This window comes from Leptosomus discolor, chromosome 11 (genome assembly GCF_034619465.1).
Source record: "Leptosomus discolor isolate bLepDis1 chromosome 11, bLepDis1.hap2, whole genome shotgun sequence".
NCBI classification, from domain to species: Eukaryota; Metazoa; Chordata; class Aves; order Leptosomiformes; family Leptosomidae; genus Leptosomus; species Leptosomus discolor.
This window is the reverse complement of record NC_141401.1, coordinates 230,926-258,925: the sequence shown is the minus strand read 5'-3', so window position 1 is coordinate 258,925 and position 28,000 is coordinate 230,926. Positions and strand designations below refer to the sequence as shown.

At 45.6% G+C, this 28,000-nt stretch overlaps 1 protein-coding gene across 1 annotated transcript in view; it reads right to left on the bottom strand.

Annotated features, from left to right (window-relative positions):
* MAP1A (microtubule associated protein 1A) overlaps positions 1-28,000 on the bottom strand; it is a 62,441-nt gene that overhangs the window by 15,512 nt on the left and 18,929 nt on the right. The window lies entirely within an intron of this gene.

Here is a 28,000-nt window from a genome sequence, read left to right as displayed (position 1 = left end):
CATTAGAGCGGTTCAGCACTAATAATGAATCTCTCATCATTCTTAAGTTTTTTTCCCTTAGGAAGTGGGTTTTTTTCTAATCCAAACATGCACCCCTAGAGGTAAACTGCTGCTGTGGGAACCACCTTGATGATAAGAACGCTTGTTCTCCTGTCTCCCTCCTGTGACAGTCACAAACAGGCACCCAGGCAGGACTCTGCTCTCAATATATATTTAGCAGAAAAAGGAAGAGTCAAAGAAGAGCAAGAGACTGGTAGCGCAAAAAAGCAGTTTGTGTGCTCACCTTGGCATGGGCATTACATTGGTTTTGGGGAAAATATTGACATGATGCCTGGACCCTATTCATTTATTAGAAAGGACAGTGGTGAGCGCCTGCCATCCTGAAAGGCAGGGACTGAAGCCACTGTTGTGTACCCACGTCGGACAGCTCTGGGAAGTGCGATGATGCACAGGACCTTCCTGCAGCATTTCCCCTGACATCGCAGGTAGCACACAAGATTTTGGATTCTGGTGTTTGCAAATACCTACCTCTGGACACCCCATCCATTCTACAAGCCAGGCACTTAGAACTTAACTGGTGGAATGTATAATTTATAGGGTTTAAATCTTTCATGGGCTTTAACCCCTCACATAGACTGGAGGGCCATAGATCTTTGCTGAAAACAGACATCTATTTCTATTTCTATTTTTCCTCTTCCGGTCAACCATTGCTCTCTGACAATGTTGTTCTTTCCACACTCTCTGTTCCACAACATCCCATCAGCAATCTTTCTAGGCAGATCTCAATCCTTCTAGAATAGCTTGATCAAAGTGGTATTTCAAAGAAAGACAACAAAAAGTCACAAAAAAACACAAGTCAGAGAAAAGCCAATAGTCAGTATAGCTTCAATCAAACTCATCTTACTGGGATATTTCACTCTGGCTGCCTGCAATTAGTTTTAAACCAGATAGCTATGCCCAGAAGTCAACTTTCAGCCCAAAATGAGAGTGGCTCTAACCTCTCAGCAGAACTATTTATACTCTGCATCTCTAGCTGCTTTCTGAACTTGTGTTCTTTCAGGTTGTCTAAAAATGGTCTCTCCAGACTAAACCAAAACCATCACTGTGCAAAGAAAATGCTTGCGTGGAGTTCAGTAGCATTTCTGCCACTTGATGTGGGACGTGGTGTAAGGACGGGAGAGGCTGGGAACCAAGTCCCTGCACAAAGTAGGACTGCTGCAAGGGAGCCCGCGGGGAGCAGTGTGGGAGGGTGGCAGGCGGTGCAGATGAGGGCCCAAGACGCGTTCTGGGGCATTCACCGTAGCCAAAAGAAGCAAAACACCACTCATCCTCGAGGTAACGGTAATTGTAAAGGCACTGCTGATACCTCGGCTTTGCTTAGATCCCAGCAGCAAACACGGAGTGCCTTGTTTCCTCACTGCATCGTACAGTTTTCACACAGCTCACCCCACACCAGGACCTCACTCACATGCTGCTCAGAGCATCCAGAACAGAACAATCTGCTCCCATTTTTCAACAGTCTGGGACAAAGTGAAACCCATGCCATTCCCCAGGCTTCACCTTCTGCCACCTTGCTGCCTATACATCCCAGACAGCCTTTTTTGGCAGTTGTTACCCACATCATTTGGAGAACACAGCTTGGTGTATAGGACCAAACCCAGCAGTGTCTTCCTTGCGCCATCTGAAAGGAGGGTTCTTGGGCAGAGCATGATCACTGGTGCCCAGCATATGGGCATCCTTCCAGGCACCAAGGCACTGTGGAGGCAGTGCCAGCCTGAGGCTGCAGGCTGGGCAGCGCTTGGTGGCCAATGCCAGCTGTGCAGGGAAAAGGGCCTGTCTGCAGGACTTAACAGGCGTGAAAACACTGTTGCTCTTTGCCATTTCTGTGGTTCAAGCCCAAGCAGCTAAGCTGTCACTGCTGAGACTGGCAAACAAAGCATGGCTGGTTAGCATTCTGCTCGCACCCTCTCGCCCCCCAGAGGGGCTGCCCCCTTCGTACTTGAAAGAAAGAGCAGGTTCAAGCTGCAGGGCCAGCAGCTGCTGGCAGATGGAAAGTAGGAATGGTGAAGTGCTGTGTCTTGTGAAGATGATTAAGGGACCAGAGCATTTTCATATAAAGTGAGGCTGAGCATGCTAAGACTGTTTAGGCTGGAAAAGAGAAGGCTTGGGGTGGGGGAGGGATCTTACCAATATGTATAAATACTTGATGGGAGAGAATGAAAACGAGGAGGTCAGACTCACTTCTCAGCACTGCCCAGTGACAGGACAAGAGGCAAGAGACACAAATTAAGACACATGCAATTCCATCTGAGCACAAGAAAACGCCTTTTTTTTTTTTTTTTTTTTTTACTGTGAGGGTGGTCTGGAATAGGTTGTACAAAGTGGTTGTGGAGCTTCCATCCTTGGAGATACTCAAAATCCAACTGGATAGAGTCCACAGAGGGCACACATAAAACTGTCTTTCTGCAGGGCACCCACCTCTTGGATGGCAGTCAGCAGAAACTGATCACGGAGGCATTACACAGAAATGTCCCAGGGATGATGCACAACAGCTTCTGTAGGCAATACTAGAGGAACTTCCATGGCTAATACTAATGGGGCATTTCAGGATGTGCATGTTGCACACATGGATCATTAGTGTGGAGGAAGCAAAAGTCTGATTTTGATGGGGTTTGTTTTGTTTTTTGTTGGGTTTTTTTGGGTTTTTTTTTTTGAAGAGCATGTATAGCTTACATACTAGAAAGGCTGAGGGTATCTCATTGCAGTCTACACCTTCCTCAAGGGGGGGCAGCAGAGGGGGGGAGGTGCTGATCTCCCCTTTCTGGTGACCAGCGATAGGACACGAGGGAATGGAATGAAGCTGCATTGGGGAAGTTCAGATTAAACATGAGGAAAAGGCTCTTCACTGAGAGGGTGGCCAGCCCACAGAAAAGGCTCCCCAGGTTAAGTGGTCACAGCCTCAAGCCCATCAGAGCTCAAGGAGTGTCTGGACAATGCTCTTAGTCATACGGTTTAGTTTCAGCTAGTCCTGTGAGGAGCAGGGAGTTGGACTCTATGATCCTTATGGGTCCCTTCCAACTTGAGATATTCTATGATTATGTGGCCCGTTGAGTGTAGAGTTAATTGGGTTATGGTGGAGGATAGCAAGTGATGAGCAAAACCACATAGATTTTGGAGTCTGTGTGAATTAAGCATCCAGGGCTCTCTACATGCGCGAAGAGACAGAGGGCGAGAACACCAAGGACCAGATGCTGTGGTTTTAGTGATTAGCAGTCAGTCAAAGAGGGTGGTGCGGGGAGGTCGGTCTAGGCTAAAACAAAGGACAGTGCTCTAGGGTAACTGCATGACAAACAGGATGCCCGAGAAAGAGATGATCCTAGAAGCAGACAGATGGCCGTGGAGGCAGAAAAGGAGGTCAGGCTGCCAATACAGATCCTTGTATAAAATGCGTTTTGCCACCAATTGAAAGCACCTAAAAACCCCTGCAGTTGAATAACAAATTCTGGGCTGGTCTGAAGGGCTGGCAAGGATAGCTGCAAGAGCTGCTGCTTGTCATTTGCTTTAATCTTTCAGACCATCGAACCTCAGAGGTCTTATTATTCTGTCAATTAGAGATGGAATAACCATGGTTACAACTCACTGTGCTGAAATCAGAGACCAATTGTCAGGGCAGTGGGACCCAGGTTCTCATCTTTGCGAAATAGGGTTGCCCAGGCCAGAGCACTACAGAGTCATCTTTCAAGGGAGAGACTGTGCTGAAGTCACTCATGATGCTCTGACAGCTACACCAAATTGTAATGAACATAAGGGCCACAAAGATGATTAAAGGATGGGCACATTTCTGATGAGAGCAGGGCTGAGAGGTGGGACTGTTTAGCTTGGAAAAGAGAAAGCTCCGAGGAGGGATCGTACCAATGTTCACACGTATCTGACGGCAGGCTGCCCAGTCTGGGCTGCAGAGCTCTCAGGACCTTGCTGTACAGAGACTGTTCATCGGACCACACAGACACCAATCCTCTCTCCGTCCAGAGAGCATTCTGTATTCCTCATTACCTCCCTTGTCCTTCCCACACCCATTGCTTCCTTTGTCCCTAAAATTATTTGGGCTTACCAGGCCAGGTTCTACCTGTAAAATGAACATGAATAGTACATTGGTAAAAAATACCAAAGTTTCACAGTCTGGACATGCTATCAAGGCACACAAGCCACAGTGATTAAAAGCTGACTCTTCTTAACTTTCTGATCTCTTCCCTGATGTTATGAACGTATCTCTTCAGGGTGGCACTTCTGAAAAGACTCTTCTTACAAGACGACCCTCAGTAGCACTATGGTTCAGTACCACTACGGTTCAGTACCACTTTAGTCAAGAGCTAAGCCTTGTATTACATGGTCTTCCTGATGCTCTATTGAAAAAAGTCCATCTCTGAAGACTGTCAAACCGTGCATGAGGGTTCTCAGAGTGCATCTATTTGCATAATTAACATGAGCTAGTGCAAGCTGAAAGACTGCTGTTTCCTTCATTCTGAAATGACATCATAACACTGAGATAGTAACTGACTTTCATTCTGAGGCTGTGAAGTCTCCAACAGCAACTTCTTCAGTGCCAACGGGAGAAAAAGGATCCAGCCCCAAATGGTGTCCATTCAGAGAAAATGAAACAACACATTCATTCACAAACACTCCAGGACTGTACCGAGTACAGCAAGCTACAGCTCCTTGGGAGAGAGACTATAAAGACCAGAAGAAAGGGAGGAAAGGTCCTGTACAGAATTCTGAGCAGGGTCCTGCTTCTTATCCCGCCTGTGCAAATACACCTTCCTATCTCCTACTGCAATATGGACCCACCCCTCCGCAAGACCAGGAAGCCCTCTGTTGTTCAGCAGTGAGGGAGAGGAGTAGAAGCAAGGTCCTACACCCATCACCTGAAGGGCACACAGCTGCTGAAGCTCCTTCCTCCAGCACACAAACCGAAGAGCATACAGCTGGTAAGACCAGCTCTGGCTCGTGGAGATTTGGAAGCTCTGCCAGGTAGTCAGATGGGCTCAGGATTTAAAAAACAAACACAAAGGCCGCTTTGGCAGCCAGTACACAAGCTAGCAACTGTGAATTCACCATTCAGCTCCTCCTTACCTACAGACTTGTACATCTCAGAAACATCTCTTAGCTTCTCTGTACCTGGGCATCCTTGTACTGCAGAAGCAACAGCCCTGACTTGTTACAACGGGTCAGAGGGATGTATCAACCCGAGATATGCTTAGGCAATTTCATAGCTGTGGGCAGAAGCACGAGCAATCTGTGGGCCACCACAGCACCAGCAGTATGAACTGGAATGTGCTACAGAGCGGCACAAGGGAAGCGTGCGCACGGCCTTCCTGCTGTCAGCGTCCTCAAACCCTTCAAGAGGAGAGCCCTCAACAGATTAAAAAAGAAACCCCTCCACAGAGGGGTGGGATGAAGAGACCCTGAACAGCACGTGGGCATTTGTGGTGGGTTCTAGAAAGGACAGATTCTGGGCAAATTCAATTTTAAAGAAAACTTTCCTTCTCTTGGCAGAGCACCCGTATAGGGCCTGGCCCTGTGCAAGCAGCAGTAGCTGCCCCTGCCACAAACACAGCATGGAGAGCAGACAGCTGCGTCTCACTCTGGCTTGACCTTTACAGAATAAACCGAAGTCTAGAATGTGCCAGCATCAGCCCCTGCCCTGGCCGAGGGAAGCAGGCTTCTCCACTTCTGGAAGCGTAACCATGTAGGAGACTGCCACCACCACACTCAGCCATTTCTGGATAGCCGAGATACAAGGAAAGCAGCTCGGCCAGTTGCAGAGAGAGAGAGACGATGACCCATAACCTCAGCTAGCTTCCACAGGCTGTAAATTAGATTCCAAAGCTGATGTAGTGCTTACGTTGGCTGCCACAGTAGATTGGTTTACTATCTGTCCTTGAAAAACATGCCTTTTTCCATGTATCTTGATTGTTCAAAACACCTTCAAATTTGTTACTGTCCATGCCTACGATCGACATGCTGTTCACATCCCAATCCTGGTCTGCCTTAAAGGTGTATTGAGGAAACTGGAGGAATGCGTTTTGGAGCAGCCCTGCTGGGAAGCTCGGCTGCAGGCTGCCTCCACTCTCGCAGCCCTGAGCTGAGGCTCCTGCTGGGCCATCAGCCCCTGGTGGAGACTCCACAGGCACCAACCAGCTGAGCAGGTGCAGAGGCAATCACTGAGAAATAAAAACTGGGCCCCAAAACTAGGCCATCGCTTCTGCCCGCCTAAGACGAGAGACTCTCACCTGCAACTCCTCCCCTGCAGTCTGGGTGGAAAGCTGGAGGCCTGTATCCAGCTGCCATCTTCTCAGAGGACGACAGAGAACCCGAAAGAAGACAGCACAGTGGTCTGCTCACTGGCACGCTCTCTCAGGAGACGGGTGACCTCCAACTCCCTCCCTGCCAGAGGCAGGGCAGGATTGCTCTCAACCTCTCTGGCTGAAGCTTGTTGCTTTTGTGTACAAGCTGAAACGGCATCTTCACACATCTGCGTCCCAAACAGCAGACTTTTTAGTGAGTGTCTTTGCTCCCTCCCCCAACAACTCTACGGAATAATTAGTTAATTATGCAAGCCACAGCTATCTCAACAGGGGACACAAAGAACGCCCTTGGACTGGCAACACCCTGTAGTTAGGGAGGCATCTTTGCTTTGGTGCAGTCCTAAATCTGTGTGTTGGTTCCAGCTCAGGAATTCAAACATGAAGTCTAACATTCTAGTGGAGGCACTTGGATATGTTTACCAGAACAACAGGACATTTCCCACTCTATCACTCCTTCCTTACCTTTTAATGGTAGCGTTGTGTCAGAGGAGATGAGACTTCCAGGCAAGATAAGGGGAGAAGTGCTTGGCAAGGACTGGAGCTTAGTGTAAAGTGCCCAGAAAAGACTAAGAGATATTCTGAGTGCTGGGTGGGATGGGAGGCTGCAGTGCAAACTGGTGCCTAACTGTTGGATTCAGGTGCCTGAAGAGATGTGGTGATCCCATCAATTCTGGGCACATCCAGCTCTGTTTCTTTTCCAGAGACAAGCAGAGCAAAGGGTGCAGCCAGCTCACTGGGTGATCACAGCTGAAAAGGCTGTCCCACAGCCTCCTCCCCCAACTTGCATTCACAACATGTGACAGCTACAGTAACTACTTACTATAATAAACACATTATTAGGAAAGTGGTATAGTTTTAGCTTTGTAGTGCGATTCAACAGCTGAGAATGACAAGGAATTGGCTTCAGGCAGTGCTTTGTGGTCCACCAGCAAGTGTTCTGCCTCTCATGGCCTGAAAAAGTCTACAGTAAAGATTTATTTCATATACTTTCTGGGTTTAGGTCTTCAAACACGCTGTAGAAATAGATAAGTATCTATTTATTTACCAATGGCTAAATCTAAATATCTGTCTCCTTAGAGATGATCTTCAGTGATTTTCTCTTAGCTAAAGAAAACCACTGTGTACTAGCAAAGGGAAAATATATTTTTAGTGGGAAGATGAGAATCAGCTGAAAACTGAGAGGCAAGAAGCTGTAGCAAAGCACTGAGTCCCTATAAAGGCAGGCTAGGACAGAGCTATGTGCTGTCCTGCGGAGCAATGGAAGGGAGCATACAAGCGATCACCAAACAAGTCACCAATGAAACCACACAGGACACAAAATGAGGGATTTTAAACTGCACCTAGAAAAGAAGGGGAATCCAAATCCAATCCAATTTGAGCAGGAAAAGTATTATTGTATGCATGAGGTGGGGTTTTTTTTGCACATAAGTTTCAAAATAGTGTCTGATGATTTTTCGTATTGGGATACTGAGTCACGTAGTTAAAATCACAGCACCACCAACATAAAGCCCTGTGAATGTGCAATAGGAGACACATCTTATCTGGAGGAACTGAATAAACAATTACAGAGAAAAGGAAAGCACAAAGCAGTGTGCAGAGAGAGTGAACATAATTCAAACATCTCTACGAAGCAAAGCTCCCCCTAGGGACTGTAGACCTGAAAGCGCACCCACAGTGACTTTAGCCTGTTCACAAGGGGAAATCTCCAGGTATCGGTTTCAGCTTTAGTTAACTTCCCAGACACAGACTCGTGGGGAATTTTGGATACACGTGGCACACTTACCACTATTACTCACACTCCAGTTAGACCGAAGCTGGGTAGAGGGTAGAAGAGCACTCACTCAGGAATACAACACATGCACTAAAACCCCCTCAGAGTTGAAGCGTTTCCTGATGTGTGGCTCTGTACACGGAGAAGATGCTGACAGGCATTGCACCCAACCCTGACGGGAGGCTTGGCAGTACAGCACACGGACGTGAGCCAGAGCCAGCAACACATTCTGTACTCCTTCAAGGGCTTCAGATAGAGTTTCCAATTGGAGCATCTACCCAGTTGTCTTCAGGAGGACAAACAGGACAACTGGTCATAGATACACTCCAGGAAACACTGGTACAACCTAACTCTGTGTAAAAGCAGCAGTGAAGTACCAAGATCTGAAAAGAAGACAGCAGCTGATTTGGGACAGAAGAGGCACTAGCTTTAGAACCGCTCAGAGGCAGAGAAAAAGCTTTAAAAGCTGCAGAACTGCATAAGCAGAGAACTTGGTGTAAAAAGGTATAGAAAGAAGACAGCATCAGCAAGACAACTCTAACAAGGAGAGAAGTTTCTCAACAGGAGCAGAGTCAGAGAGTGAAATGAATTGAGAACACACTAGGCAGGACAGAGAAAGGAAAAACACAGCAGCAACCAGTCATTAGGGTCAGAAGACTACTATCTCTGGGAGGACCAGACAGCAACAGATTTTAAAGAATATGGGAAAGCACAACAGATTAAATTAATTACTGTCAAAAACAGTGGTGTGTGGTGTGGAGACCTACACAAAGCAGGAGGGGCACAGAACAGTCTGGCGTGAAGAAGAACACAGTCTGCTTTCCAGAACCATTGCTGTCTGTCAGGATGGAGAGGGTTGAAGTGTCTGAAGCCATATTTGGGTTTCCTTTTGTGGATCTAGCTGGAGGTATTTAATAACTTACCATACTGTTACTGCATGTCAGGAGAACTGATCATGCTTTAAGGTAAGAACAGGCTTTGCAAAATGACTGACCACTTCCTGGGGAATTACTACAAAGGTGACCCTGCAGCAGGGCAAGAGAAGGAGGTGAAATATTCTTTAAGGTATGGGAATGTTGCGGGTACTTGTCACATCCCAGGAGATACTCCTCCTAACCATTTGCCTGTGTCTTCCTATCTTCCCTCCTTCCTGTGGTATTTTCATGCCATCCACAGCTCCTCTCCCAGGCAATTTCTATTTCTATACTGTGCCAACCATAGCAACCATCTCATTCCTTCCTAATTGCACATACTGTCTCACTTTTATGCTAAAGAGAAATTTGATAGCTCAGCCATTTTAAAACCACTAATTGAAGACACAGACGTTCACTTTGGAAACAGTTGTATCTATTTCCAGAAGTTAATGTTCCTAACTGTTCATTAAATGCCCCTCAACTGGAAGTTACACCACCACTGAGCTACATTAATGGGTAAGATGAGCACTTTATCGAGTTTGCCAGGTGCCGAATTGGCCACGAGAGATTCTGTTCCCTTCAGCAGCTCTGCTGCCTCAAGCTAGTCTCGCATCCTTTTGCTGTGAAACAGCCTATGGCTTTCACGTGAATCAAGAACACAGCTCTGCACAGAGGCATTATCTCCAGCTGTGAGGAGCTGGAGCTGTAACTGCTTAAATGTCTCCAGCTAAACCCACAAAAGGAAACCTAAACACACCTTAAGATACCCTCTTTATCTGGTGCTCTCACTCCACTAACCCCTGGTAGACTTACAGGTGGTCCCTTTGGAAACTAAATTAATGTTTCATGTTTTCATAGTCAGTGGGACTTCAGCTGTGGTTTGCTATCAGTCCCTGAGCAGAGGCTCCCACAAAACTGTTCCTGCTGGTCACAAGGCAGACGCCCAGTTCCAGATTCCTGGGCTGAAGACTCCTATAAGTCGTAGAGCTGGACAGTTTCCGATTTTTGAATTTTAGTATGAATATGCATTGCAGGATGCATGTTCTTATAACCAGAACATAGCACAGACCCAAGAAAATGGCGTGTTCCTCCTCCTTTTGAAGTATCTGGGTAATGCTGAGTCTGACTGACTTGGAGGTACAGCTCATGATCTGTCCTATTTCTCTCTCAATTTTTTTTTTTTTTTTGGACACCTGATCAATACGAAACACTTAAGCAAGCTGCCCGAGGCACAGAGAACTTAGTTGTAGCAAGGAGGGGATGGCTGTCACAAATAAGGAAGTAATTCTGAGATTTCCTCCTGTTTGCCTATTGAGATGCCCCATTTCTGGCAAGAGTCTCCTGCCTCTGATTTCTAGCATCTGTTTAGACTCCTCAAACCTCCTTCCTATTCTCACTGTTAACAGTCTCATGCTAAGTAGCTTTTCTTCCCTCTTACCCGCTTGTTTGGAAGATAACCTCCTGAATGTCATCTCCATTTAAGATACAGCTGTGGACTCTGTGTGGCTGGCATGGTAAAGCACAGGACTATTCCGCCAGCCCTTGAGAAAAAGCAGCTGTCCCCTGCCAACATCGTTCCTTGCTGTGTTTGGACTCTTGGATCTAGTTGACACTTGATAGATTCTCTGCATGGTCTGGATTCCTGGGATTTTATTGACAGCATGCAGCACAGTGACAATGAATGGGATACAGAAAGTTATTTCAAAGTGCAGACCTTCAAGGCCTCCTGTCCCTTCTGCTAGCAAATGCAGGCCTTGTCTGTTCAGCATACAAGAGAGACATTTGGGACAAGACAAGGAGGTTTCTAGCAGAGCAGGGACATCATCTTCTCTCACAACTCAGCCACTGCCTCTCACCAGTCTGCCTTGCACTGAGCTCACTGAAGCCTACTCCTTAACGCTACCCAGTCTAGTCAGGTCTCTTTCAGCTTGCAGATTACACAGTGGAATCAGGGACTGAACTTAACTGACTTGGGAGAATAAAAAGGACTGGAAGGGGCCTCAACCACCACAAATGTTTTTGTCTCAAGGCCTCTCACTTGTTCAGCTTCCTCAGAGCTGTGCAGGCACAGAACCCTTCCACACCTCCCTCTTCCTTGACAATTGTCTTTGCCTTTGAATATGGACCAACAGCAAGAAAGAAACCCTAGAATCATAGAATCATTCTGGTTGGAAAAGACCTTCAAGATCATCAAGTCCAACCATCAACCCTACTCTACCAAGTACACCCCTAAACCGTATCTCCAAGCACCACATCTAAACGACCTTTAAACATATTAAGGGATGGTGACTCAACCACCTCCCTGGGCAGCCTATTCCCATATCTGACAACCCTTTCAGTGAAAAAATTTTTCCTAATGTCTAGCCTAAACCTACCCTGGTACAGCTTGAGTCCGTTCCCTCTTATTCTGTCATTAATTACCTGTGAGAAGAGGTAACAATTAAAACTCCTATGCAAATCTAGCAACAAGGAACTGGACCAAAACACATACTGTGTTCATACCTACCAGCCTGCAAACTGGTTCTTCAAAAAGATGCCATGCAGATCAAAGCCACAGAGAACCACTCTATCCAGTGTTTTTATACCATGGAAAGGAGTCATATTTGTTTGAAGCCATTTACTTCTTATATGGCCTGGGCAGTGTTTGCATTTCTGCCCGGTACTGCAACTTAACCCTCTCAAACCATTTTAGGAAGCTTTTCCGAACATAAATCTAGTCAAGCAGGAGGTAAATCACTAGCTTCTTGCCCACTTCTCTAAGGTAGCTATTAGCACCTCGAGTGTCTAATGACAGACTGACATTCCTCAGGCAACATTCAAAAGAGAGATACCAAGAGCCTTTTCCTTCCAGTTTTCTCCTTAATTATTTAAGAATTTGGCACTGGAGCTTAATAGAGTGTGGCACAGGCAGAATGGTTGGATACCAGTGAAATAAAGGTTAGCTACAGCAAGTGAAAAAGAAATAACTTCATCTCTTAACTTCAAAGTCAATAGAGGAAACAATCCAGACTCGTCAGTTATGCTGCCATGCTTTTTTAGCCCAAGCTATTTGTAGCTAATAGCGTGTTGCAAAAAACCAGCACTAAGCTTTTACAGCCTTCACCTTTTCACTAGAAAAAAACAAAAGGACTGTTCTCAAGACTACCAAAATACATGAAAAGCAGAGCTAGCAAATGCCAGCCCACCCATGCAGCTTCTGGACAAGTCTTCAGGTGAGGGCTAAGGCTATAGCTTGTGCTGCTTATCTCCTGCCAGCTGGTATTTCTGTTTTCTTAGCATGGCCCATGTCCCAGAGGCAGGAGTGGACTCTCCTTTCCAACCTTAAAACAGCTACAAGAGTTTCAGGTCAGGTAGTCTATGAACATATTCAATAACAACCATTTATTAAGCCAGCGCTGCCTGAGGCATTTAGCTGACTCCCAGGGCAGTCAGAAGAGGTTCAGCCTTTCACATAGGAGGGGTCTGAAACTGCCTTGCTGTACCTAAGCTCTGTGATTTGTTTTCACCTTTGCTTCACACTAAAGACTAGGAGACAAATTTCCACATGCCTGACTAGTAACCATAGATGAGTTCTCTCCTGTTGCATCTTCTTCTCCAGGATCTCAAAAGTTAGTACAAATTTACAAAAGATTTCTTGTTTGGCAGAATGCCAGAGACACAAAGAACCTTAGTAGAACTGTGAACCCAGGGCCCTGAGATAGGTTCTAGTAAATCGTCAGAGACTTTGGTGCTTCACAAGAACGCTCATGAAAGACAATAGTATGTACAAAGAGAGGCGCAAGTTGTTCAGTAGGACATACCGGTAACAGGCACGCATATTAAATCTTACCCCCTCCTTCCATTTGACATTCTCAACCTTCATCCTCTTAGAGGAAATATTCAAGCCTTTACTTTCAAAAGCAAAGAAAGGGCTCACTTATTGCTTTCAAAATATAGAAACTGGGACAATGATGCTTTTCAGAAAGGTAGAAGCAAGTCAAAACTGCATTCCCCATTAAAAACAAAAATCCAACCCAACACTATTCTATACATTTGAGAGATCAATCCAGCAAGACTTAAGGGCTTGTTTCAAAAGAACTAAGAAACTGCTGGCCAAGGACACCAATGCTCAAGTTCATCTGTAACCCTTCAGAAGGGCACAGATCTCCTGAACAGCTGGACACAGAACTAGTTGTTCCATTAGTACAAACTTTTGAAATACTGGAGAGGAAGGCACAAGAGAAGAACTCATCCATAGTCACCAGGCAGCCCATGCAGAAATTTATCTCCATTTCTTCAGTGTGAAGCAAAGGTAAAAAGAAGCCTCACAGCTCAGGCACAGCAAGGCATGGAATAAACGAAGACTGCTTTTTGTGTGTCCACCCTGCACTGTCCCACTGCAATAATCCTAGCTCGCTCCGTGTTCCCTGCAGTCCACTGCAATATCCTCAGCTCCTCTCATGAGTCGTAACTACCAACGGGTCAAGCGGCAGCACACTCTGAGATAGAAGTGCACTGTCTGGCAGCTGGTGCCTAAATGGCGACTGCCCAGATGGCAGGCCAAACAGAATGTGTGCTGTCCCAGCGAAGGCACCTCTCCCTTTCTTTCCCCAGGTACTTTTGCCTAATGAGCACTTCACAGGCTAGCAGATACACACTTTGTCTTGAGCTTGCTACTACTGTCAGGTCCCTGTATGCTAATCAGACAATCTGGTCACCTTTGGCCTCCCATAGCATCTCTGTTCAAGAGCCTGGAGGCCTCTCTCTTCTACCCACCAATTAGGAGTGGAAAGCCTGTGACAATGCACATAGCCAAGTGGCCAGAAGCAGCACCCACTAGGATCCCTACACTCAAGATACCTATCACAAAGATATATTGCTGGACCCTTATGTGGGTTTCTTCTTCTTTGGCGAGATGCAGCCATCCCAGGACTTACCCAGGATGGTCTGTGTATGAACATGAACAAACAGCACAAGACCATGTCCCATAGAAGCTCATGCTGAGGAACCCTCTTCCATCCTTACTCTGGTGACCAGCCATACTCCTTTGAACGAGACACACTGCACCTCTCATTCACGTACACGCAGCTTCCTTGCTTTCACCAAAGAGAGCCTGTGCTGGCTATCACTCACCATGCTGCTCTGCTCAAGTCCATCATCCGTTTACCACCATATCTGCTGAGGATGTGACTCAGGTACGCCAACACCACAGACATGAGGAAGAGTGGCAAAAAGACACGACAGGTCATGGATTGTTTCTTCAGGAAAGAAACTACTGCAAAGCTACACATCTCCATCTGCAGAACGCGAGCAGGGTGGAGGACCGGACCCGACAGCCTGGCCTTGTCAGATTGCAGGAAAGGAAAGGAGGGGAGGAAAAAATAAGGTTCCCAGCCTGTATACAATAGCTACATGCTGGAGAAAGTGTAAGGACAGACATGCAGTCCGGATGCAGCCAAACAGTATGGAGCCACCAAGGAGGTAGGGAGGGTACTGACCTTATACAGCAAAAGGCCCCCTGCCCCATCAGCAGAAAGAGGAATCCCTGTCATTCTGGAACGGTGCCCAGCCTGCAGGGCTTTTCACGGTGGAACCAGAGCTACTTGGAATAGAAACAGCCTTGTCTGAGATCAGAGAGTTTAAACCGGAGCTTGTTTTTTCTGCAGTCATAAGCCAGCAGGCACCAGCTGCAGAATTTGCCGCAGTGTGTGTGTGTGCGCGTGTGTTTCTGCGTGTGCGAGTGTGCAGCAGCCACGCTCCTCCCCTCCAAGCTCACTGTGATAAATGTGTCCTCCTTTTTCCCCTCCCTACATCACTGACGGTCCCAGTCTGATCGCTCTCAGCCCCCTCTCTTCTCTATCAAGAAAGCTTTTGTTGGCATCACTACTGATTTTTTTCATTGCTCCCTCCCTGGTCAATGAGGTTTGCCTCTCCTCCTTCTCTCTCTTACCCAAAACAGCAGCGTCTGACAGATATTCCTGGTCACATACCCCTGTCTGTGCAACACGCCAAACCCTGCTCCAGCTCCTCTAGCTCTGGATCCTGGAGGATCAAGGCCCTATCTTGAAATACTTCCAGCACAGCACTAGCGTACAGACAATTTACACTTTTAACAAGATGTTTGCTGGTGGCAACACTAAAGGATGCCAAAGATATCCTATGAAAATAGAGCCCGGTGTGTCTGTGGACCGCAAAGGTACCACTGGTGATGCAGGAGAGCTAATCATTAAGGGAGAAGCTGGTCCCTTATACCTCTGTGCTACATGGGAAGTATAGCAGGGTAAGGGATGACAAAGGACCATTGCTAGGAAAAAGAAAGCACTTTGCTATTCTCATTTCTGAAGCACAAAATCCCTCCTGATAGCCTGCTAGGATGAAGATCAGCTCCAAGCCTCCAATCTCCTCTCCTCTGCTGCCCTAGAAAAGCTGCATCACTCATGTTTTTCAAGAACCTTCTCTTTTTCTGCCCCCGCTAACTGGACACATTTGGATGCTTTTTGGCTTCCTGTAGTGGAAGAATGTACTGTTGAGCAGCTCGAGGCCAGATTTCAGCTACTTCAAGACAACTCGCGTGGGTGTGCAGCACCAAAGGAAAGAGAAATTGCAAAGGGGGCTCTTATCTCTCTTCGTCTCATCAGCAGCACGACAGTCCACCTTAACAACCCTCCCCCCTCCTGACTGGCATTAGCCTCATTTCAGCATCAGCAGAGCTGAACAGTGATACAGACGTTAATACTGGCTTTCACCAAACCTTGCCCAAAAGGAGCATCTGCGAGACGCCTTGTGCCATCTCCTCCCTTCTCCAGTAGCACACCTTTTTCAGGAAAGGCCACACTGGGATAAATCATAATTCTGCAGGACTCCGTAAGTCCCTAACAGCCAGAATAATTCTCCAGATCCTTCTCTAGACCCATCTTTGTACCTCCCTCTCCGAGTCCGAGCTAATGACACAAGCGCAGTAAACAGCTGAGCAGCCAGGGAATTCGGTTTCTGTTCCTATACTCAGGACCCAAGCAGCTGAGACGGGGCAAGGCCCTCAGATCACCAAAAAAGTAAGCTCCATCTGCAGCCACCTTTCCCGCTCGTCACTAGCCCTTTTCCCCTCAACCGCCAGACAGCACCCCCTCTACTCCAACAGGATCAAATTCCAAGGAAAGAAAACCGCACCCGCAACTAGACTGCCCCTGCAAGGGCAGCGCGGACCCGCAACGCCCCCCCAGCCGTGCGGAGGGCAGCGCGGGAGCGCAGCGCGGAAGCGCCGTCGGGGCTCACTGCGCTCGCTAGGTACCTCCGTTCACAGCCGCCTCCCCAGAACGGCTCGTCCTCCCCCGGCCGACCGGCTTCCTCACGGCTACGAACAGCACCAGAGCAAAAACAAAGCCAGTGCGGGCTGGCTCAGTCCCGCACCCCCCACCCCCGCACGGCGTTAGCGGCTCGTCATCGCTGACCGCCTCCAACACCCTCCGCCGGCCCCCCGCCACGCCGTAGAGCCTCCTGCCAGCGACGGGGCGAACGCGTACGTACCCTCCCGTCCGCGGAGCTGCCATGCAGCAGCGGCTGCGGCGGCGCGCGGGCGCGGCGCGGGCTGCGGGAGCGGCTGCGGCTCCAGCGCGGGCTGCGGGAGGGGCCGCCGCGGCACCGCCCCCCGCGCGCAGGGCGGCTTAACCCTCTGCGGGCCGCGGCGGCCCCCGCGAGGGGCGGCGCCCCCCCCCCCCCCCCTCCCGGCCCCGCACCAACACGGGCTGCTCCCGAGGCGGAGCCGGGGCAGCTGCGCGCGGCAGCACGCGGGCCGGCGCTCCGGGGGACGTCGGCCTGGAGCGGCTCCTGCAGCCCTGGAGGCTGTTCCCTTTCCAACGCCCTAGAGCCGGGCGGCTCCTCGCCCGGGGAGCACCCCCCTCTCCTCTGAGGGGGCTTTGGGCCAAGTCGCTCTGAACCGGGAACCTCGTGCCGGGCTCCAGCTGCAGAGCGGCTCCTCCACCTCAAGAAAAGCGATACGGAACACCGGGCTGGGGAGAGCTGTGCCTGGCCTCACATACCCAGCCTCTGGCCGCTAGCAAACGGCATGATCTCGGACCCCCTTGCACTGAACTTGAATGAACGATCCAAGAAGACCAGCGATGCAACCTCTGGAGACCTATTTCCAGGCCTGGTTCCAGATAAATGTTTAAATCATTTTCCAAGAACCTTGCAACTTGTTTCTTAACCAGGCCCAGTTGACCTCCAAGGCACTTGACGGAGAAGCATGCTAGTTGCTAATAGTGACCTTTTTTCGTAGCAAGCACTGAAAGCAGTACCCGTGCCCTGCTTGCCTCACACAAGATCCTGGCGTACTTTTAGACTCCAGAATTAACTGTGAAAGCTGGAGATGTCCTGCCTGCCCTAAAGCAAGTCTCCCTCTCAGTGATCTTCCAAGGGCTGTCAGAGACAATGGGATGCTCAGGAATATTACAGAATTTTGATGATGGTTGGGTTTTTTTTTTAAAAAAAAAAAGTTAGAGCCTTCTCTTCTGTAGCTTTCAGACTATGCCAATCAGTGGCAAGTATCTTTCAACTTCAGGAAGAATTAACACACTGGAGTCAACCATCTTGTATTTCTCCATGTTTCAAATGGGTAACACATCCTCATCTTAACACACCACTTAAAAAGACCAAGGATTAAAAAATTATCAAGGGATAAACTATTGAAAAAAAATAGTTCTACACTACAGGAGCTGCTGAACTGCTCTATTACATCTGTCACATCCCAGTCTTCTGCTTGACAGTTCCAACACACAGGCAGAAGCATCAGCTACTTGACGAGGCCAGTTAGTTCACTGTGGTGGCTGGGAACCGCTCCCAATGGGCTGGAGATTCTGTGGTGAGCACTGGGAGAGGACAGAAGCATCTGGGTTCTGCTTTCACCTCCAACACAAAAGCCACCGCAGGGAGCAGTTCTGTAGGCCTGCACTCAACTGCTCACTTGACAGTCAGATCAGGCAGCTAACAGATGGTAAGGGACACAGTTCTCTTCCAGCCACCAGAATCATCAGCACAGCATAACCTGCCAGCCACAGGAATACATCAACAACTGCAATCCAGTGACTGTGCTCCTAGTCTCCTCTGCTTATCATTTCCGAGTCATTTTTTCATCCCCTGTGCACAACAGACATTCTTAGAGGAGATCATTATAACACCTATCGTGCTTGTCATCCCACTATAACCAGTATAACACAAGCCAGTGAGGCTTGCACAGTCAAAGTGAATAAGGAGTCAGAAGTAAAGAGCAAAGTAAATGGGTAGGGATGCGGGATAACTGCAGAACAAACATGCAGTCCCCTTTTCCAGCTTAAAGAGGTACAAGGCAAGCAAAGGATATTACCTAAAAGGTGCTGCTTTGCAGCAGTGCTGAGGACAAAGCAAGAGGACATATTTGCTACTACTGCTGCATACAAACTAGGGTTCTTCATATTTAACTTCACTCACTCAAGTGTAAGAACTGCCCAGGCAGAGCCTAGGGGCTGGACCTGGCCAACAGGATAATTTCATCCAGCCTACAGTTTTTTAGGTCCTTCCTAATAAACCCACAACAGAGCAGCGCAACTGGAGCGGGAAGGAAGCGGGGGGGGTTAGATAGCCTTGGTCTAGAATTGCTCTGTGTTGGAAATTGCATTACCATTAGTAGATTTCTCAGAGCATTTCAGGATTGCAGCTCCCCAGCACCACAGACGGGAAGGGCACACACACTAGGACATTTCATACAGTGACACAGCTCTGCAGCCTTCTCCTTTTCTACGCCCATTACAAATTTAGCCCTTAGCAGGATGTTTATGGCTGCAAGATCTCCTTCTGTATTGATTTTTTTTAAATTGATATAGCATATTCTACTTCAAGCGGCAAAATAAGATTTGCTATAACTGTCGAATCAGGACATTTACTGATATTAGTAATTGTTCCAAAATCTTTCCCTGTTAACAGTCATGCAAGTACACTTTTAAGCATTAACTAGTCTGATGTCCTTAACTGTATTAAAACTTCTTGAACATATAAACAAGCCAATTTCTTATCTTCCATCCATGATCTTGTTTTCTAAGGAAATTATAATTTCAACAATATCATATCATGCTCTTATCCCTCTTTTGCTTCAAAATCTCTGTATATGTCAAAAATTTGGTGTCTTCCAATTGCTATTGAGAATTTATATCAGAAAGAGTTATCTTTATGAAATTCATGACTGAAGGTTGATGCATCTACTGTCTCTAATGTACCTCTCACTTTCTGCTCTTGGTAAAGTGTTCAGGCCCCAGCAGCCAGGAATGCGTATTTTTGTGCTTTGCAAGTGGGATTTTTACAAAGAAAAGTTACTTATGAACTATGGTGGTTTCCACAAAGCACAGGTCTTTGGCATATATGTACTGCTTGACCAGCAAGATACTTAGTGAAAGCTAAAGAGGTTCTTAAGAGTTGCTGCTTTTACCACACACCAGTTATTTAACTGGCTTAAAAAGCCTCCTGCACAGCAGTTGTTTGAGGCAGCCCTCCTGCCTTCATGTGATCAGGTAACAGTTGCAGATAACATCTTTTTAGCTTTCAAAGAAAATAACAAGTGATCATTTAGCAAAAAGCCTAAAAATAGCTGTCAAAAGCAGAAAAGGGGCACTAATAAGGAAAGTACTTGCTGAGCTTCAAGTCTCTTCCAGTTCCTAAGTTCAGGGCACTGAGCTTTGAGTTTCCACTTCATACTTTCTAAAGGCAGGAAGACCTACAGAGCTACGACCAAGAACATTTCAGTTTCTTCAGTCCTTCAGGAAACCAGAAGATTCGCCTGACAGTTATGGGACGTCACAGACCAGGCACTAGGACCATACATCAGGAGTATACAGAGGCTTAGGATTTAAAGAAACAAGCACTGAAACCAACAACAAACCAATATCCCTGCCCCACCTCCCCCCCAAACCAACAAAAACCCCACACCACAACAACACCAAAAAGATCCAAACCCAAGAGAAAAAAAAAATAGAGTGCTCTTACCAGTATTGAGGTAAGGCTCATTGATGTTCAGTTCCAAGGACTACTTGAACATACATATCTAAAGGCATTATTACCCTCTGACGCAAGGACAGATTTATTTCAACTATTGAATTAGAGAAGAGCAATTACATTTTTTCCTACTTATGGTAACAAAATAAACTCTTCTCCAATTAGTCAAACAGACAACAGTCACCGAATTACTATGGTTTGAAAGAAAGATCCTGTCATTTGGCTGAGGAATTCTGTTCCCTGTCCACAGAGCTTTGAAAAGGCCTCAGAGCTTCCTAGGATGGTTGGGGTAGTTCCCTTCTGACTAGAATATGGAATGAAACTGTGAACAGTGTGAACATTTACTTCATCATTGCACACTTGAGCCAGTATCACACTGACAGGAATATTGCAGATCGTAAATATTAAGAAGCCACAGCCTGGCTATTCCCCCGGGCCTGCCTCAACAACAGTGACTTCTTAAAATATTTTTCTGTTATTTTCAAATTTTAGTGTGCTGCCAGGGTCACATCTCTATGCTCTTCTCTATCATGACAATTCCATATAAATGAAGGCTGCATGTCCATGAAATATGAGGCCTCCAAGAACTACAGCTAAAGCATAATACTGGATAGGGCTTACAATACATGTTGAGTCCAGAGAGGTCGTCCTTCTCTGAACAATAGCGCTGAGTTGCCCACTGTCCTATGCTCAAACATGCTTGATTCTTCTCAGAACTATAGGCCAAAGGCTTTAATAAGAACAGAGATTCTAATGAACAGTATACTAGCTTCTGAAAAGTGTCGGGACAAAGAATAACCATGGCCTGACCCAGCCACAGCCCTGATTAAGTTAGAGTTATATGCCTTTATTAGGAAGGACAGGTATTTATTTCTCCGCACCTCTGCATGAAAAGCATACCATTCTCAATGTGCAGAACTCCAGCCTCTCTGTCAGTCTGCATCCCAGGCTTGTGGGATCTCATTACACAAGTCTGTCAGTCAAACTAATTGCAAGAGGTAGCAGGCCATCACCACAGCATGCTGGACAGAGCAGACCACAGAGAAGCTCAAGGATTTATTTGTGTCCATCCTCTTGGAACATTTTTTTTTTTCCTTTGACTATCCGGTTACTGACTTTCACAGGCTGCCTGCTTTCCATAAACCACAAGAACCAATTACTTGTTCAAGTCTTTGGCAAATCACTTCTAAAATCCTCTTGACTATCCTCATTTCTGTCTAGGTACAGCAATTTTTTTACTCTTTTCTACAGGCTTTACTAGGATGTTTTTAAAAGTTGCCCAGAGCAGCTGTGGCTGCCCCCTCCCTGTCAGTGTTGCCAAGTGCTGTCCAAGGCCAGGTTGGAGGGGCCCTGGAGCATCCTGCTCTAGTGGAAGGTGTCCCTGCCCATAGCAGGGGGCTTGGAACTGGATGGTCTTTAAGGTCCCTTCCAAACCATTCTATGATACTTGTTTTTGGTGAATACTTCTGGATCTTTCTGTGCAACTATTTAATGAGTCTTCACTACTTTCTATCTCCTCTCTTATTTTACAGATATTTGTGTCTTTATTCAGTATGGTTACTTAAATTCTGACTAAAGGTTTGTTTCCCACTTTTGTTAAGTTTCCTTATTTTTTAAATAACCATTTCTGAAATGTAGTGACACCTTGTTAGTTGTTTGTATACTCCTATTTCAAGGAACCTTTGATCCCTTAAGTATTTTGTTCCTTCAGCTGCTTTGCAGGTCCAGTACATATTTAGGCTTCTCTTCCTTAATTTGAGAATAATCTTTTCATCCTTCTGTTACTTTAGGGCTTAAGGAGTAATTATCTGAGCTATTGAGAATTAGCTTCTCTAAACTTGCTGTGGTATTTGAAAAGTTTATAGGTGGATAGCCCAAGTCATCCATGACACTTAGTCCTGTATCACTTTCATCACCAAAGGTTTCACTTTTGTGTTAATAGCATCCTAATGGAGGTCCAGAGAGACTGTCAGCACCTGTTACCAACCTCTTTTCCAGTTCCTACTTTAAATTCATGAACCCTGTGAGTTTTGAGGCAACACACTGGTCTCTCTTGTCCCAGAAAATAAGGTTTTAAAAATGGTGATCCTAATTTAACTCAGCAACTCAAAAGCTTTAGGGAAAATGACAGAAGATGACCTGTCTAGAACTCTCGGTGGAAAGGATAAAGAGGTTTATAAATCAAGGCTGCAAAACTGGAGCAAACACGAGCAGTACTAAAAGACCAGAAGGAACATGAAAAGATTGCTTGAGGCAAATGCTGGGGCACAGTAAGAACAGCAGTATGTCCCCTGCATGAGTGCAGCACGACACCTTAGCACCCGAAAGGGTGGCGTAATGTGGCAGAGAGGAAGAAGGGACTAGGATCAAACCCTAGTGAGTTCTTCGTGACACTGGGATAAAACCCTAGTGTTTTCCTAACAACACTGACGCCGAGTTAAAGGAAAGACTTCTCCCAAAAGTGTTTCCAATAAGCAGCATACATCTACTTGAAGAAAAAATCCATGCCTTCTACACAATGTTTGGGTTGGCTGTACTTCCTCAGCAGCCTTTGCCACATCGGTGCCCAGTGAACACCCACAGGACTGCTCCAGCCAGAGGCAGCAAAGCTGTCCACAAGTCTCAACAGACACACAGAATGATGAAGGTACAAGCCAGGTCTAGCACTGAAAGTAAGAAAGAAGTGCAACCAAGGCAATGTGAGAGAAACTACAAGAGCCAAAACATAGGCTTAGATTCCTCTTCCTGCAGAGGGTATCCTTTTCTTCCAGACATAAGTTTAACTGCCTCAGATCACACTCTCTCAGAACCAGCCAGTAATCTCTTGTAAAAGTCACCAGCTGCCCTGAAAAGGGTCAGATTCCTGGGAACTTGCTGTGTTAACTCTGTCTCCAAGGCCTGAACAAGGGTAAAAAAGCTGCTAACATCCTTATGAAGGGAGAGTGTCAGCCCAGAGGCCCCGATTCACCAGACACCCTGTTAGTTCTCCAGGTACCAGATGCCATGCTGCTTTAGAGAAACAACACCTGTAGGACACTTCTGACAAAGTCACAACAGGATCCTAGCAGACAGGCAACAAGCATCAGTGGCAACTGTGCAGATGATGCAAGTGGAAGGTGGGGAGCTAAGCCCAGCAGACAAACCAAGAGGAAGGCTGGGGAGAGGGTAGGGTAGGATTTAGAATTGGCAGTGTCACAGGTAAAATTTAAGACAAGATATATTCGGGAAAGTTGACAATACTCTGAATATACTGCCATGTTTATGTGACTGTGTCAAAGACTGTAGAGGACTAGTTTAAAAAAAAAGTACAGTTTTTGTTATATCAGTCTTGCTTCATTTTTCTCCTCGGTATGATATTTAGACTCAGAAACTAAAATGCTGAAATGAAGGCCTTTTTCTGTAAGCAATGCAAAACAGCTCTGATATTCCTTGAAGCTCCAGAACCTGTAACCTGTCAGGTTTATACAGATTTAGCTGGCATTGTATGGAGGCTTCTCACAATTGATATAAGTCTGAAGACAATTAAAAAATTCTACGAAAAAACTAACAGCCACAGGATCTAGTTGCTATTACATGCAAAGATGCCACAAGAAATAACCATATGCTATGATTACAGGACAGGAACTGTTTTTCCAGGCATATTTTAAATTTAAAGAGATAAAATGTTAGTCCCTCCAAACTAATAAATTGTGGGTACATTTGGGATATTACACTTACTAGCCATTTGCTACTTGTAAGACCTACTAGTCAAGAAACAGAAAAAATGCAAAATACGCAAGTGTTCTTTAGACATCAATTGAATAGGGCATCCATTTTAGGCACTATTCCCTCCTGGGTTTATGCCCTCCTGTAGGATGAGATCAGCACTGCAGCACATGCTTTCTTGCAAGGATGTAGCTCAGATGAAACCAGAGATGAAAACCAAACAGGGGTGGGGGAATCAATAACCACTTTGAATTATTCATCTCCATGAAACAGGAATAAAAATGCAAGCAAATTCCATCTTTAGAACAGTGATCCCAGGAGAAGTTTCTTTATAGAAGTCAAACTGTCTATTGCAGATTTTCCTGCAGAATTATTAGTACTCAATAAAATTTCAGAGGCAAAGAGGTAGGATTAGGTCAAACCCAGAACATTCACCTACCTGAAGGCAAAGTGACATTGTGAACAGCCATAACCAATTTCCACAATAGCTACTATCAAAGCAAAGGCAGACAAAATCCATAATAGGCCTCGGTTTATAAAAATATGAGTAAAATTACTGAGAACAAGTCATCTGAAAAAAATATGGTGTTGCCCTATTGTGTTGTTTCAGGATTTTTTCATGTCTTTTTGTTAACCATAAGAAATTTACATCTCATCCAGCTTCCATGACCTAGAAAGTTCTACAGATAAAGACCAATATCACTGGGGAAAACCTGTTTTAAATGGATTCAAAATGCATTCCACCAAATCTATTTAACAAAGGACTGAGAAATCAAAATAATTGAGCTATTCACAAGCTACTACCTCAAGGACAGACCAGTGTCAACTTAGTATTTTTTTAAGAGAACACCCACATATACCAGGACACAAAGTACAAAACAACAAAATAGGTTTCTTTTACTGTGTCCTGAAAAAAGGTCGGACCCTTCCCCAATCAGATCATTGTTATTCTCCTTTTCTATGAAATTAAAGGGTTAATCTTCTCTCAAGGTCCATCCAAACAGCTCCTGACACCTTGAATCTTCATATAGGAAAGATAACACAGCAGAACTGATTCAGCACAATGCACTACCTTCACTTTCCTTGAAGGATTCAAAAGACCGTTCCAGGACAAACCCACTTAACTCTTTACTCTTTGCCTCCAAATATGCTTCAAGAATTTGAATTTCACGAGCTGCCAACACCATTTAATCACAATGTCTGGTTCTAGAAGCAAGAGTAATAGTTTAGTAGGGCAAGTTTAACTTCAGAAAAGCTACCAGTGAATTCATGACTGTGGTGATTTCAACTCTAGGATCTTTGATCTAAGAAAGTCACAGAATTGGAAAGTTAGTTATCTGTGGAGATAAAAAGATGCACAAAACAAAGGAAAAACTTCAACAAGCATTATTTTTGTCAGTGTTTTGTATAAGGACTAATTTTGAGTAGAAAATAACTGTATCAGTTTATGTCTAGTTAAATAATTATATCAATGCAATCTGGTTTGTGAAGGCTTATTCTTGAATAAATATGCCTACATCAGGAATTCTACTTTGGTAGAAGGCTTCCCATACACACCAGTCCCAAGTGATGACTACAGAAAGGGGAGGGGTGGAGCACAATACTTACCTGCAGCAGCTAGGTTTTCTATCATAGCAGCATCTTACTGCCTCTCTACAGCAAGTGAGCCCCACGTATAACAGCTGGGGCAGAGAGCATGAGCTACCATTTCCCCCCAAGAGGGCAGGAATTTTCAGTTGTGCTGAACATTTTCCTCTAATGAACATATATGCCTGCAGTACTCTATTTAGAGACAGCACATCAAAGAATCACACTTACATACAAAACAAGAAATGAGCTTCTGGTGACCACAGGACCACGTAGGAATCCTATTACCAAATTTAGCCTCCAAGAAACCATATCTGCATGTGTCATTTTTATGCATGCAGCACAGTTCTGCTCCTCATGAAGGTTTTTTTATTACAAGTTATACCCTGCAGTTTTAGGAGCCATCCTATCCCTGAAGTCATCAACCATCCTGAAGCAAGAATCTGGACTGACTCACAGTTCTATGGGGAAGCCTATTCAGGCAGACAAGGACAGGTCTGATGCATTTGTACTGTCAGACAGAAATAAAGCAAGCAGTTCTACATTCTAGAAGACTGTTAGCTTATATTGGGGAGGTTAAAGTCAGTTGTAAGTGATGGACAGGTTCAAGAAATAGCTTTGTTCAAAATATTTCTAGGGGAATCTCAGATAAAACTGTTATCAAGGAATTGATTACCTGCGAGAAAATACGCTGTTAACTGAAAACTCATGATTGGTACCAAAATCATTGATCTGTCTACTGCACTAGACACGTCACAGACAAGATCAAGAAGTTTACACCATACTTGTGCAATGTTGGTTATATCTTAGAAAACAGTAACTTCACAGCTGAGAACAGCACACATGAGCTCAGTTCAGCATGGAGAGCTAGCTGTGGATGTATTGCAGACTGTTTAGAGTAACAGTGATCAATAATGTGGTCATTACAGAAACTACTTGAAGTTTCTTTGATTTTTTTTTGGTCTGGGGTTTTAATTTTTGAAAGGCAGATTCTAAGATCCTAACAGAGTTACAAGCATTGTTTGAGGTCAAAACACCCCAAATGAGACCGATTTATACAACAGAATGCATTATGAAGTGAGGAGAGAAGACAGCTGCAGGTAGTAAGATTTCTTCCAGAAGAGAACTTAGACCTAGTAGATACAGGCAGAATGCAATATAGTGGCTGGAAACCACAATAAACAAGTTTAACCTAGAAGTGAGGCACAATTTAACCACAGGTAATTAACCACTGAAACTAATTACCCATGGTTTATAGCAGACTGCATGCAACCTGATGCATTCAAATAAACGCCTCACCTTAAAAAGTCTGTACAACACAGAAATTGTAACACCCCCCAAAAACCAAACACAAACAATAGTTAAAGCATTGATTTAGTTTAAAATAAAAACAGGAGACTCTTCTGGCAGTGAATTTATTTTCTTTACTGTGCTCTTAGTTTTCCAAAGCTTGAACTCGGGAATTGATTTATTTGTCCTGTTACTGCTTCACACAGGCCAGCAGGATAGAGCAAAAAGTGAAAAAAACTACAGCTAGAATAGCGATCTGATGTGGATACTCTGCAGTAGCACATTCACCCTAGCAAGAAATCAGGAAAAGCTCATTGCTTTTGCACACAATCCCCTGAAGTTTCCAAATCAAGCAGCAAGGCATTCCATCACACAGAATAGAGGGAAAACAAGTTGATACGTCAAAAGAAAGATGCCTCTAGACACAAGCCCTTAATGATCCCTGTTAACTCCATTTCAGAATTCAGGATTTTCTAGCTCAAAGACTATTATAATTTCTCGGTATCAAATAGAAAGCATGTCATCTCAGCTTTCGCAGAAAAGAAGGGACACCAGATGAGGAAAGGTAAACAGTGCCTCCAGTCTGCAATTTTACATCCTTACAGAGGGAAGAAAAGGCATGTGCTCTAGCAATGCCATGGTTAATAGAGCAAGATAAAATCCTGGAACAAAGCCAGTCAGACTGAGAAAACATCTGTTTTCTAAGGAGGTAGGAATTATGGCATTAAAATTACAATAGCATGTGACAACAATTAATCTCACGGCAAAATAGGATTAACAGGCTCCTTCCACACTGTTTTCCACTCTTCTGAACCTGCACCTAGTGGAAGAATTTATTCCCTGAAAGAGCAGCTAAGATCCTAGGTGAGATCTTTTCAGGGAACTCTGCTCCTTTCCCTCGCCCAAGCGGGATGCAGCAGAGCACCAGAAGCAGCATTATCTCCCTCCGGCTGAGGGCCTGCTGCCATTTCAGCAGTGCATGCGCACCTTGTGCGGCAGCATGGGAAGCCACTGACACAGCCCATTTCTCTTGCATCTGGCACATTGATGCCACCAGTTGCTCTGCTCTACACTGGAGCAGTGAGATAGTGCACATTTGCTGGATGTAAGTGAAGAGGCTTTCCACTTCATGAAGCCACTGTGGGAAGTACCGCAGAGACTCACGGCCCAACCTTTCTAGGTGTATCCATGAGCTCACTCCCAGCAACAGCTCAGATGGCTAAGCCCAGGGTCCTTAGCCCTGGAAAGAGGCTGGCACTAGAACACCCAAAGCCACTTACCTCCAGCTGTTTAAGTGCAACACTCAGGTAAACAGGAATTGGGAGCATCTGGTCAGAGATGCCCTCCTCAAGCCCACACCAATACTAGGGACT